This window comes from Elephantulus edwardii, unplaced genomic scaffold (genome assembly GCF_000299155.1).
Source record: "Elephantulus edwardii isolate Elephantulus edwardi_28Jun2011 unplaced genomic scaffold, EleEdw1.0 scaffold00206, whole genome shotgun sequence".
NCBI lineage: Eukaryota > Metazoa > Chordata > Mammalia > Macroscelidea > Macroscelididae > Elephantulus > Elephantulus edwardii.
The window spans coordinates 1,307,843-1,318,777 of NW_006399956.1; the positions used below are offsets into that span (position 1 = coordinate 1,307,843).

Here is a 10,935-nt window from a genome sequence, read left to right on the forward strand (position 1 = left end):
TCCTGGATCATTTAATATTCTGCCTAAAGCATCCTTGATTATAGCAACTTGAGGTTTGAATTTGTTCTTCAGTTCCTTGAGCTTAAGAAATGCTGAGCAGGGGGGTGGGGGTAGAGGGCTGGGTGGGGAGAGAAGTGCAGCAATGAATGAATGGAAATCCAAATTCTCTGTAAATGTTCATTAAAATTATTTAAAAAATAATATCAAAAAATGCTGAGCAAGTTTGTCCCTTTTGATTTTTTGACTCCAACTCCTTACACATTTCACTGTAATATTTTACTCTGTTGTCCCGTGCTGCCTTTTGAAATCTTCTATTCAACTCTTTAGTATCTTGAATTCTTCCCTCTACTTTGGCTTCTCTGTGCTCCAGTACAATTTTCAGAGTCTCTTCTGACATCCATTTTGGTCTTCTCTTCCTCTTCTGTCTTTGCAATGACTGTTTGCACTCGTCCTGGATAATACCCTTGATATCCTCCCACAACTCATCTGGTCTTCACTCATTAGTGTTCAAGGCCTCAAACCTGTTCCTGAGCTGGTTCCGAAATTCAGGTGGGATAGACTCAGAGTCAAATTTTGGTTCCCGTAGACTTAGTTCAATTTTTCTCAGCTTCAGCTTGAATTTGCATATGAGTAGTTGGTGGTCTGTTCCACAATCAGCTCCTGGCCTAGTTTTCACAGCTGATATTGAGCTTCTCCAGCAGTTCTTTCCGCAGATGTAATCAATCCGATTCCTATGCATACCAGCAGGTGAAATTCATGAATATAACCTGTTTATGTCTCTTAAAAAACGTATTTGCGTGCTGGCTTCGGCAGCACATATACTAAAATTGGAACGATACAGAGTGGCCCCTGCACAAGGATGACATGCAAATTTGTGAAGCGTTCCATATAAACAAAAAAAAAGGAATGAAAAAAAAAGTATTTGCAATGAATTAGTCATTGATTGTGCAAAATTCGATCATTCTCTCTCCAGCTCCATTTCTGTCACCGAGTCCATGTTTTCCAACTACTGAATCTTCTTCTCTATTCCCAACTTTTGCATTCCGGTCACCCATTATTATCAATGCATCTTGATTGCATGTTCGATCGATCTCCAACTGTAAAAGCTGGTAAAAATCTTCTATTTCTTCTTCCTTGGCTCTGGCTGTTGGTGCATATATCTGAATGATAGTGGTATTCACTGGCCTTCCTTGTACGTGTATGTATATTATCCTGTCACTCACAATATTGTACTTCGAGATGGATCTAGCAATGGCTTTCTTAACTATGAAAGCAACTCTTTTTTCCCTCACCTTTTCATCTCCAGAGTAATATATCATATGATCATCCAATAGAGGGGAAAAATTAGGAAATCCCAGCAGGCAGAGAAGAAGGGCACCAAGGTCCTGAAATCATCCACCACATTCCAGATAAAAGTGGAGCCCCAAGGCCTCAGCGCACAATCCGTTCTAAGGCCCCATAGAGGGAGAAATAAAGAAATCCAGGCAGGCAGTTATTTTTATAGGAGCAGACAATGAGGTATTCCTCCCATTGTAGCTTTTGGGGAGATTTAAACAGTCAACTTTTCAGTTAATAGCTAAGAGCTTAAATGCTGTGCTATCAGGACTCCTTTATTTATTTATAAGCAAATATCATTAACTATAAATTATAACATATCTTTATTAAATAGAAATAGATTCCTATTTATTTCCTCGTGTTTTGGTTTTTGTGTGTATGTACATGCATATACATTCATACACCTAGAAATAAAAAATTGAAGCGTCGAAAGTTTTTTCAATAAACAAGAATGAAAACTAGCCAAAATACAAATGTCAGGACACGGGAAGAAAGAAGAAATTACAACTAGCTGGTTAATATTCGAGAAAAGGTAACATTTATGCAGAAAGCGAGATACAGGCAATATGCCTACAATCTAACTACAAATATATGCTACAGAAGGAAAACTTAAATCCAGATTTCCTACTTGCTGGTTCAGCACTCTGCACTATGTCACTTCATAAGCACAATTTCCTTCTACTACATGATTACAAACGAACCATAAACTTCTGATATCTATTTCCTCTTGTGACAAGATGAAGTACGGGGGGCAGTATTAGGAATGAGCCATTATTCAAGAGCTGATTTGTAAAATTACAAATAGCATGTCAAAAGGAAGGAAAGAGCAGGCAAGATGGAAGCTGGCACAAGCAGCTGCTGCTTGGCCCAAGAGAATCATATTGTGATCAGAGAGCTCCTCTTAAAACACAGTAGTCAGAGTCAACTATGTATATCTACATAATGAGAAATTATAAAACTATTCCAAATGTAAAAAAAAAAAACCACAGTAGTCACTGGTTCCAATCAGTATCTGCCATAGATACTCACACTAGCATGATCCCACGACAACAAAGGCCCAGGGAGCTAAGAGCACAAAAATATGGCTTGGAATCCCAGAACAACAACCAAAGAACGAAGGAAACAGCACCAAGTGAAAGGAAAAGCAGACTACAAGAATAGGAAAATAGATTTGCAGATGGACATGACCTGCTTGCTGTTACAGAGAACTGCTGCTACTGGTTAAGGAGCACAGAAAACATGGGCCCAGAGTGTGGAACTCAGGAAAAGTAAACAGAGCACAGCTGTTAGCAGAGATTAAACACAAACAGCCCCAGACAGAATGGGACAGGAATGGGACACCTCTGGGGGAGTGGGGGGGATAAGTAGTGTAGACCTAATAATAAGGAAGTCATCTAGAGGCAGCAAAAGATACAGAGCCATCTGTGCCAGAAGAGAAAGTACAGGCAAGGAGTACATAACTGCCAGGGAGTGAAAGTGAAGAACAAAGGGACAAGCAAGAGCTCAAGTCTCTCCAGCAAGTGCAAGTTAGTAGGGAGTTGCCCATCATCCCAAACTCCCACCATATACCTAACAAGTAGTAGCAACTGTGCACTCCCACCTTCTAACAAACCTCTTATCCAATGCTTCCAATAGGAAGTCCTAGCTAAAGGTGTACGGGGGAGGACTTAACACATAACCAGTATCTAAATGGGTTAAGGTGAAATTTAAACTACCTCTATTTGCAGATGGCATTACCTTATCAACAGAAAATTCTGAAAGTCAACAATAAAGCTACATGAAATAATACACTCAGCAAAGTAGCAGAATGTAAGATCAACAAATGAAAATTGGGTAGATTCTTCTATGTTAAAAAAGAAAACACTGAAAAGGAAATGAGTGGAATAATACCATTTATAATAGCCTCCGTAAAAGATAAAATGCTTAGAATGACTCTGAATAAGAATGTAAAGAGTTTTACGAACTACAAAACATCACTGCAAGAAACCAAAATATCTACATAAATGGAAAAGCTTACCATACTCACGAATAAAAGGACTTAACAAAGGGAAAACGTCAATACTACTCAAAAACATATAAAGGTAAACTGCAATATTGATCTAAATTTCAACATTTAACAAGACAGAATCATTTCATATGGAAAATAAACAGGTCTGGGTAGGAAGCTTCACATTTTGTAATCTCAGAACTTGTTATACTGCCACAGAAGTCAAAACAGCCTGATTCTTGTACAATAATAATTACAAAGTTCAGTGGGATAGAATTCTGAGTCCAGAAATGTATCCATCCACCCATGGACAGTTGATGTTCAAAAAAGTACCAAAGTCTATAAACTAGGAAAAGAGTTTAACTTCTTACAACAAGGAGGAAACTGGATGACATTAAGCTGAGTAAAATAACTAATCACAAAAGGCCAACTACTATATGACTTCTTGTTAGGTGCCCTCAAGTTGACTATGATACACAGTGACCCTAAAAGGAACAGAGGTGAATCCTGCTCTATCTTGAGCCACGCTCATGATCTTTCTCATGCTCAAGTCCAATGCAGGCGGAATTGTGTCAATCCATTGTTTGAAGGGTCTTCCTCTCTTTGGCTGAGTCTCTACCTTGCTCAGCATGATCTCTCTCCAAGAACTATTCTCTCCAAGGACTGGTTCCTCTGAAAATATGCCCTACATAAGTGATATAAAGTTTCACAATCCGGAAGCCCAAAATCTCTGTAAATGTTTATGAAAATTAATAAAATATAATTATAGAAAAAAGAAAAAAAAAAGAAAAAAAAAGTTTCACAATCCTTGTCTCTGAGAAACACTCTGGTTATACTTCCTTCAAAACAGATTTGTTTGGTCATTTGGCAGTGTACAGAATATTCAATACTCTTCACCAATATCTTCATTTAAAGGAACTGAATCTGTAATCCTTATTCATAGCAAAGACAATGCAAAGGCAAAGGTGATTCACGTGCAAAGGCACATCTCAGTGTGGATCACAATAAATTATGGTTAACAGTAAGAAAAAAGGGGATCCCAGAACACTTAATTATACTTATGTGAAATCTACACAAAGAACAGAAGCAGCTGTCTGAACAAAACAAGAGAACATTGCATGGCTGAAAATTTGAAAAGGTGTGCATTAGTCTGTGTCCTTTCCTCTATACTTATTCAATCTAAATGGTAAATAAATCATTCAAGAAGCTGAACAATATGAAGAAGGGGCATCAAGACTGGAGGAAAACTCATCAATGCAACCTTGCTTACAGAAAGTGAAGAAGACTTAAAACACTTGCTGCAGAAGTCAAAGCTACAGACTGTATGAGATCAATATTAAAAGAATACATTTATATATGCATAGATGAAACAAGGTTCAGAAGAGGAGAGAGAGAAAAATCACAAACTAGATAGTATACATGTACTCATTCAATGAAGGAAAAGGACCATATACAACACGGGTGAAGTCAGTACAAGACGACCAAGTTAAAGGAAGACAATGAGTAGTATGCAAGAATAAAGGACAACTATGATAAAAGTGGTAACATATGTAATCCTGCAACAACAGTAGTAACAATAATTTGTAAGTAGACACATGTAAATCTACCCTAAATAGTTGAGGGAAATAATATGGGCATGCAGCGGCTGCTCTTGATGTGCATACCTGGCCATGCCTAGCAATCTGTAGGACAGCTACTTGGCCAAATGATTGAAAGAGATATTTATTCCCATTCAAATAAAAGGTGATCAAATTGAGTGTGGATATTAATTACCAAACAATACAACTAATATCACATGCAAGCAAAATCCTGTTGAAGATTATCCAAAAACAACAGAGAACTACCACAAGCTGGGCTTAGAAGAGGCACAAAGGACATTAAAGCCAATGTCAGATGGATGTTGGCTAGAGCAGAAAATGCCATCTACCTTGTTTTATTGGCACAAGACTCTAATTCACCAACTGTTCCAAGGGAGAAGACTGGGCAATCTCCTCCTGTGCCTTTTAATGCCACTGAAAACCCACTGGAGGGTTTGCTATGAGCTGGTCTGACTCAAAGGCACTCAACACAACAGTTAGCATACAACAGCACTGACTTTTGTGTATGTTTCTTATGTTAACAAATATTCTAACAAGACCAACAGGCAACATTATGATGTTAATGCTGTTGTAAAGTGCCATCAAGTTGACTTAGACTCACAGTGACCCTATAAATAACAGATCAAAACTGTACCCTCTGTTGCATCATCCTCACAACCTCTGCGATGCTCAAGTCCACTGTTGTGGTCACTGTGTCACTTCATCTAGTTAAGGGCCGTCATCTCTTTTGTCATCTTTCTCCAGCATTATGTCTTTTTCCAAGGACTAACCCCTCCATATAACACTGCCCCACAGGCAACCCTGCATCACAACTGAGTGGCCTACAGAAGATATGATGGGAGGATAGTGTCTCAGCTCTCTGGGTTCTAGACTCCTCTGTGACAGTGAGAGAGGGAGGGTTGTGTCATGGCAGTTAGTTGATCTATGTTTAAGAAAGAAGAGTTCTGGGGAGCTCTGGTGGCCTAGTGGCAAGGAGCTGCAACTACAATCCCACAGGCACACGGTTCGAATCCACCAGATGCTCTGCCGGGAAAAGGAAGAACAATCTCCTCCTGTACCAGTTAAATCTGATTTGACGGTACACTCACACAAAAATTTAAAAAAAAAAGAAAGAAGAGTTTTTACTATGTCTTAGCATTCTCCAGAAAACAGAATCAGTAATATACATAAAATAGCTACAAAGTGCACACAAATATCAATGATCATGAATCTGCAGGAAAATGAAATATATTTCCCTGTTACACCCAAAGCAGCCGTGAGTCTGAGCTGGCTAGACGGCAACTCACAGCAAATTGTATGTTATATATGTAGCTGACCCTTAATAGCATAAGTGGGAATTCTGGGGTTCACTTAAAAGTAGATTTTCCCCTGCTGCCATTTCAGTCAGCTCAAATGTTGCTAGTATCTATTTAAAATTCCTTGTGATTGAAAAGACTAACTGCTTACCAGGAGATTAGAATCACATGGCATTTTAAGTAGCTATTCCCAACATCTGAGCTCAACATAGTAGCAATGGAAACAAACAAAAATCACCTTTAAGTATACCCATGCAGTTTAAATATATGTTGTTCAATTTTGTAAATTATATGCAAATTATCAACTGCACAGGAAGTCAGTGACTTTCACTCTTCAGTTGATCAAGGGTCAATTGTGTTTGTGTGTGTACGTGTATGTATATATGTGTATGTGTAACACAAAAACACCTACTATACATAGAAAAAGATATCATTATTTAAGGAGTTGGCTCCTGTGATTACAGATGGCTGACAAGTTCAAATTTTGTGAATCAGGTGACAGGCTGGTGATTCTTGAAGTCGAATAGAAAGCCATAGATTAGGTATGCTGAACTGACCCCTCTGAAGAAGCCAGATTTTATGAAGAAAATGTGGCATCAAACTTGGAAGATGCATAAATAATGTGTTCTATGACAATGACACAACCTTGTTCAACAGAAGGAAGACTCGAAGTACTTGCTACAGAAGATCAAGGACCACAGTCTTCAATATGAATTACATCTCAACATCAAGAAAACAAAATTCCTCACCAGGCAGTCAGTAGACACCATTATGACAGATGAGAAAAAAGACTGAAATTGTCAATGGACAATTACTTACTTGGACCCAAAATCAATCCTCTTGGTATCAGCAGCCGAGAAATCAAAAGATGAACTGCATTAGAAAGATCTGGAATGTCAAAGAACTCTCCAGAGTGATAAAGAACAATGACGTAAGTCTAAAGACTAAGGTGCACCTGATTCAAAGCCAGAGTCTTTTCAATTACTTCCTATGCACCTGAAAGTTAGACAATGTCTAAGGATGACAGAAGAATTGATGCCTTTGAGTTGTTGTGCTGGAATCTTATGGACTACCAAGAAGACAAATAAGTCTTTGTAACCGCCGGCTGAAACCGACCTGCGGGTTCATACGTGTTCTAGAGTGGAACCTGTGCGGATTAAAAGAGGAGCAGGGACATGAGAGATTGGGGCAACACAAAGATTCCTGATCAAGCCCAAATTTATTCAATGAATTCGGCTATAAATAGGCAGCAGAGTAGACCGGGATGCCAGGGAACCCAGCCCTAGGTTATCAGTTTACAAAAGAGAGGGAGGGGCATGCCCCAAGGTGTTGATTTACAGGTGCTGATTTAAGGGGTAGGCATAGTCCCAGAGATGGACAGGGGTGGCAGCTGCATGTCAAAAAGTATTATCAGTGGCAGAGTTAAAATCTACTCAGGATGGCTTCCTACAAGTCTTGTCCTGGAGATAGTAAAACCAAGGTGATCCTTGGAGACAAGGGTGGTGAAACTCGGTCTCACATACTCTAGACACGTTTTAAGGATGAGTCAGTCCCTGAAGAAGGATTTCATGCTTGGTAGGTCTACATCTTAATGTAAGGTAAGGTCAGCTAAGACAGACCCTCAACAAGATGACTGACACAGTGATTATAACAATGAGCTCACATGTGTTGGAAATGAAGATGGCACAGGCTTGGGGAAGGTCTAGAGCTGTTGTTTATAGGGTCGCTATGAGATGTAGTCTACTTACCAGCACAAAACAGCAAAAACAAGAGGGTTCTGGTAACGTGTCTGCTTATAGGTTGGAGACAACACAGCTTCAAATGGATGGAAAAGAACCAAGAGCTGGATGGTACAAATGATTAGCATTTAGCTACTGACCAAAAACTTGAATGCTGGAGTCAACACAGAGAAGCCTTAAAAGCTTGGGTACCTTCTTTTTAAAAATCAGCTATTGAGGACTGTGCAGTTTATCTTTCAATATGATTTTCCTTGCCACTGAACTTGACTTTGTCATGCTGATGAATGGGAATAGGTGAATAGGAAGTGTTGGCCTATCCATAAGGGTATTCTCACATTGAATTGAGAAGACCCAGCAGCAGAATTAGGAGATCTTCCTTGAGGCCCAGAAATTCTTGCTCCAGCTATACATACCTAAGACAACAGTGGTTGTTGCTGAAGCAGAGAACCAGAGAGCCTACATGAGATTTGGCTGACCTTGGAATTGTTAACCTACAGGCAGACCCAGAGCTAAGCTAACAGCCTTTGCCCAAGTTTGATGGACAACTGGAGGAAGGAGGGAAAGCCAATACTGGCAGGACTGAGAATTTTTTAACTCTAGCCAGGAGGCTCAGAAGTGAGGTACTAGTACCTGAAGAGGATGTAAACTCCGCCCTTTCTTTCCCATCCAGATTAGGGCTGATTGAAGTATTGAGAAGCCAGGCCATGGACCCACCAGTATGTAAAGAAAAACCCAAAGTTAAGGAACCTGTCAGCAGAACTGAAACAGCCATGCAGAAATCAGCTCAGCAGGAGCTGAAATAAAGACAAAGAGAGGAGATCTATGCCCTTAACTGAGTCCTGACAGAACTTGAGCAGCGGCAGTGTGATGAGTTCTGTAAACAGATGCAGCCTCCTGGGGAGTGAGTAACCTCTGGTTCAACTACACTGTTTGCCAGTCTCGCTACCAGTTTTAAGCTGAAAGGGCTTATTTGGAGCCGTATAGAACTGGACAAGAAGCAATCTGTTTCTAAAACTGGATAAATCTGAGTTCCACTTCACTGGTTACTCTAATCAGAAACATCGCAATGTTTTTTTAAAGAGACTTGTTTTCTTCTAAGTTTACAGGGTTTTTAAAAACTATTTTTTATTATTTGAGAAAAATCAGTGTTACTTGTGAAACTGTATTTTTACCAACAACAAAAGGAAAATGTTCATTTGTCCATTCTTTAAAAAACAAAAAAACACTGAGGTGCCTGCGAGCTCATTCTGGAAATCGTCCTAACCGAATTCTTCTATTAATCTGAATTGTAACCTTTTAACTTCCCCAATATGATTCTGTGTAGCCTGTGAACTATCCCATCAGATTCTGGACCCAGTAAAGGAGTAAGATTGATTATGCTAAGAAGAAAGAGGTGCAAGAGTATGGGGGACATGTCTGAAATAATGGGAACTGCTTTTGTGCTACTGATGCTGTTGGCAGGGACAGTTCCCTTTTGTGAAGTCGGTAAAGGTCAGGCAAAGTCATCCCCACACAGCCCTTGCACTCTTTCTTATAAGGAACCTAGAGAGCATGCCTCTGTTTTGTAATACACAGATCTTCCATAAATCATACCTGGCAACAAATGCTCTAGTTCCAGGGGTATTTTTGGTATTAACTATTTAGTAACACAGTCTAGACTAGTGTTTTATCAAACAACAGGGCATCAAAACCTAGCCAAGCAGAGAAATAAATATAACTGTCACACATGGCCCTGTCACTCTTAATTCATTATCGCAAGCTGAAATTCCTATATACCCCTGGAAAGCATGTTCCTAGAATCTGGCAGTTGCATTGCCTTTTGCTGAAACACAGCCCCCAAACCCTAACATTCTCACGGTGATGCCCCAGGAGGGGAATCTGAATTGTTATTCATATTTACATCAAATGGATGTCCCCTCAGCACTCAGAAGGGTCCTGTGCACATTATATTATTATTAGTTATCATCAAGCAGATCTTGACTCATGGAGCTATCATGTCGTGTTCAGAGCAGAACTGTTCTTTCTCCTCCTAAGTTTTCAAGATCTAACCTTTCTAAAGAATTTCACCAAGCATGTCTTCTAGGCTTTAAATATTTGGTTTCATGATGCTACCTTCTCTTGGTCACTTGGTATGCTTGGAACCATCTATCTAGAAAACTTAAAAACATATTCCTAAAAAAAGATGTAAAAAATTACAAAAGAACATTCCTAGCAATGACCTGAGCTATTTACTATGCCCCTACTGCCTCCTTTAGACCTAATATATAATAAAAAGAATCTGGGAAGAGTCAACAGCAACACACTAGAACTACAACATTGTTAAATTCTAGAAATGAAGTGATAGCAGTAGACACTCCAAATAATGAAAGGCAGGGATTTATTCTGCTTTTCTCAAAGTAGTTGCAGAGCTGGGGATAGCTGTTCTTCTCTACTTTATATACTTTATGAACGAATTTATTTATGTTTGTAGTGTGGCACTGGTGACTCTGTAGAAGTCTTACCTTCCATTCAGGAGACCCTGATATAATTTCTATTCAATGCACCTCACGTGCTGCCACCTATGATGGTGTACAGGTTTCAGGAGAGCTTCTAAACTAAGAAAGAATCAGAAGAAAGACCTAGTGATCTACTTCCAAAATAAGACAATGAAGTACTTGTAAAACATAATGGACCAATCCCTAAATGATGGTGGGAATAGGGTATGATTGCCAGTGTTTCATTCCACTGTACATAGAATCATCATGTGATGGGGTCAGCTCAAAGGCAGCTAACAATACCTTTAATAACTTTCTAAGGGTTCATTTCATTTTAAATAGGTATATTGTTGTTGTTGTTGTTGTTGTTGTTATGTGCCATCGAGTCGCTTGCGACTCATAGCGACACTATGTACAACAGCCCTAAACTCCGCTCTGTCCTGTGCCAATCGCACTGTCTCTGACACTCCCATCCCAATTATCCCAGTCACTGAATCAATCCACCTC

At 39.4% G+C, this 10,935-nt stretch overlaps 1 protein-coding gene and 1 pseudogene across 4 annotated transcripts in view; one reads left to right on the plus strand and one right to left on the minus strand.

Annotated features, from left to right (window-relative positions):
- Nucleotides 1-10,935, minus strand: part of C2CD5 (C2 calcium-dependent domain containing 5) — a 141,297-nt gene that overhangs the window by 98,267 nt on the left and 32,095 nt on the right. The gene's annotated exons all lie outside the window — the stretch shown is intronic.
- On the plus strand, nucleotides 8,659-8,859 carry LOC102859103 (annotated as a pseudogene).